The following is a 3,594-nucleotide window of genomic DNA, read 5'->3' as shown; positions in this document are numbered from 1 at the left end:
CAAAATGTTTTAGGGGTGTGAGGAATCCCATCCAAGGTCCCTGGGCGAGAACTAGCTTCTGTAGCACACTGATGGCCATCAGTAAGGCTTATAAGAACTTAACTATTGTTAACTGTGTCTATGCCACTGGCTGATTCAGGCAGAAGAGAAGAAGAAAGGGAGCAGAAAACTGGAAACAGGAGGAGTGTTCTAAAGAGTAGAGAATTGAAAAGGGATGAGAGCTGTGACTATGGACAGAAGTAGTTGAAAGACTTGATACTGACCTTAGGGCCTGTGAGCTGGGTGTGGTGGCGCATGCCTTTAATCCCAGCACTCAGGAGGCAGAGGTGGGAGGATCCCTGTGAGTTCAAGCCCAGTCTTGTCTATACAGTGAAAACCTGTCTAAAAGAAAACGGCAGTGAAACAGTATCCTATGATAATGGACACAGGTAGAAATCTACGGACCATACCTAAGAAACGGATGCTAATGTAGTTACATTATTGGTTTGGTATTACATTTCACTTGATTGATTGACTGACTGACCCATTGATTGCTATCTGGGCTTTGAAATGAGGCCCTCACACATGCTAGAGAATTGCTGTTCCATTGAGGTATATCTGTCCCTGTGTTTCAGCCTCTTTATTGGGATCCACGTCCAGCTTAGCATTTATTTTTACCTCCTCCAATCATGCAAAACCAGTGGTAAGTTCTGGGCATTCAATGATGTCCATGATATCATTCCTTTTTAAAGGTCATCACTAGTTTCAGCGTCATGTGTAAAACAATGAGGGGGGAGGCCACTCTCCCATTTCCTAGTTAGGAATTTGAGTGACATTTGCAATGAAACTGGAATGTACCCCCCAACACACAGAGGTATTGGGAAACAACTCAAGGGCTTGAAGAAGCCGTATCCTATAGCATGGACATTCGGTTTCCACAGGAGAACTGTGACTGGAGATTCCTCAGGGTGGGACACCAAGGTCTTTATTTGCCACAGCTCACCTTACCTTCAGATATCAACCGATTCTTTCTCTGCTGTCACCTCCAAGGGGACTGGAATGCATTTCAGTGCCCTGTGATAGCAGAGGCCCCAGAGCAGCAGAGCTACAGGAATGGCTAAACAAGCATGAAAAGCCCAGTGCTGTGAGGAACAGTTATGACAGCAAGTGTGGGACTGTCTGGGCAGTGTTTGAACACAGGGCTTCATTTTATGAATGTGCCACGGTCCTTCCAAGTTGGTGAGTTGGATCTGATGAAACTTTAGGTCATATGGTAATTTGTTGTCCATTAACAGAATAATTAAAAGAAAGTGTGATTCATTTGCATTTGTACCTCCCCCAGCTGCTTAAGTATATAATGTATGGAAGCAATTTGTTTGACTTTAAGATTTGTTTTTGAGATTATAATTTAATTAGGTTTCTACCATCCACTTCTTCCCTCTCAACTGTCCCACATACACCATCCTGCTCTCCTTCAAATTCATGGCCTCTTTATCTTCAGTGTTACTGCATGCAAATTAAAGGTTTTGGAGAAGGGACTTTTGAATTTTGTGTATCCCCTTCCTTAAACACTTAAAAATGCTCTTAACTGAATTATGTTACAAGTTCACATTTCAAGCGCTTGCACGCTAAAATTAACATTCAAGTTTAAGATCACAAATTTAAGAGAACAAGTACCTTTTCATAACTGACTACCTAAAAGGATTACAAATTGATTCTGAAAGAATGTGTGTAAACAAGTCTTGCTACCCCTTAGATGGGGCCACTGATTGGCTCTTCTGATAATTTGTTTCCATATTTTTCAGATGTCAGTAAGGAGTTTTCCTGTGTGGAAAGACTGGATGTGTGGGGGAGGCCCCATTCTGGTTAGGAGCTGTTGAGTAAGTCAAGACTGGCTTGAAAACATGGTCGCATGGGGTGGGGGAGTTTGGGGGGTAGAGAGGAGGGTGGAGCAGTGTCTTCCTGGTGAAGACTGTTAAGGGGCTCAAGTCTCCTTAATGCATGGGAAAGTTCTCTAAAAACCACTCTGTGGAGGCATTTCAAGGCGCGTCTGCTGGCTCACCTGTACCTGGCTCCTCTCAAATGTTAGACAAAACAGGCATCAGGGTCAGCTGATGAATGAATGCAGATTTGCTTGCACGCATGTATCACATCTAAAAGCAGAGAGACGTGCAAAAATCCTCAAGGATCCTGAATTTATTTATTTTTTACTTATGTTTTTAGCAATGGAGACTGAACCCTAGGCTTTGTATATGCTAAGCAAATGGTCCCTTGATGAATTATAGCCCCAGAGAGAGGGTCCTAAATTATCAATGTATTTAGCAAAGTAGTTGATTCCAGCTCTTGATATGAAAATAGAACCACTCTTTGTATCCAGTTGTTAAGAACAAAAATCTTATCTTCATGTGTGGAAACATCAACTCCTGCTGGCTATTGCTTTATTTACATGTTTACCAGCTTGAACCCTTGTTTAGTCTCTCTTTCCCCCTTCTTTTATAAATTTCAGAAATATGGACTGCATTGCCTCCCCCTCCTCCGTCTCTCTAAGACTATATACATTATATATTGTATATATACATATATACAATACATATAATTACACATATATGTATATTATACATTATATATAAAATATTATATATATATACTACTTTGACTAAACAAGGTTGGGAAAATGCAGCTTTATAAGTCTGTGGCCCATGAAATGCTGGCATTGGAATTAGGAGTGGCCTTGTACTTAGCTGTGTGCACTAAAGTACAGTGGCCCAGGCTATAATTTGGGAGGCTGAGGCAGGAGAATTTCAAGGTTGAGGTCTGGCTGAACAACATAGTGAGAACTTGCCTCAACAAAAACCAGCCAGACAAAATGATCTTCATGTTCACGTTTTCCAACCACCTTCTGATTCTCCACTCCATTTCCATAGTTTTTTTACTCGAGCTTTGGAAGAAGATACTCATGTGAAGAGGAGTGAAGATACAGAGCCTTTTCCTCTATTTATTGGGACCTCTTTTCCCCTGAGCAGGATCCATCTTAACCTCTTCCGTCGGGGACCTTTCCCTCTGACTGGCACTTTGAGAGATACTGGGCTCCAGATGGGTCAGGTTCTTCTGTCCATGGAATGAAGAACTCTGAATTCCTCTAGGAAACCAACAAGGCTATGTACATCTGTACAATGTAACTCACATTTTTCAGGGCAGTAGCTCCATTTTTTCAGCAAAGAGCCTCTTTTACTTGGATTCTCTCTCTCTCTCTCTCTGTGTGTGTGTACTCACCTATGTGTGCACTTGTGGAGGACAAAGGTTGACATCTTCGTCATTTATCCACTTTGTATTTTGAGACACGCTCTCTTGCTGATCATTTCAGTTACACTAGCTAGCCAGACAGGCCCTGGGATCCCCATCTCTGCTCCCCAGCCGTGGGCTGCTGGTGGGTGCCACCTGGCATGGTTCTATGGGTGCTGGGGATCTACATTCATGTCTGTGCTGCACGCACTTTACCTGCTGAGCCATCTGCACCTTTGGATTCATTAGCATCAATTACAGTACCACCTGAATCAAATCAGGCAGTGTTCATTCCATTATCCTGTGAGGGAATGGAAAAGATCTTATCGATAG

Source organism: Meriones unguiculatus, chromosome 20 (genome assembly GCF_030254825.1).
Source record: "Meriones unguiculatus strain TT.TT164.6M chromosome 20, Bangor_MerUng_6.1, whole genome shotgun sequence".
NCBI lineage: Eukaryota > Metazoa > Chordata > Mammalia > Rodentia > Muridae > Meriones > Meriones unguiculatus.
This window is presented reverse-complemented; position numbering follows the sequence as displayed.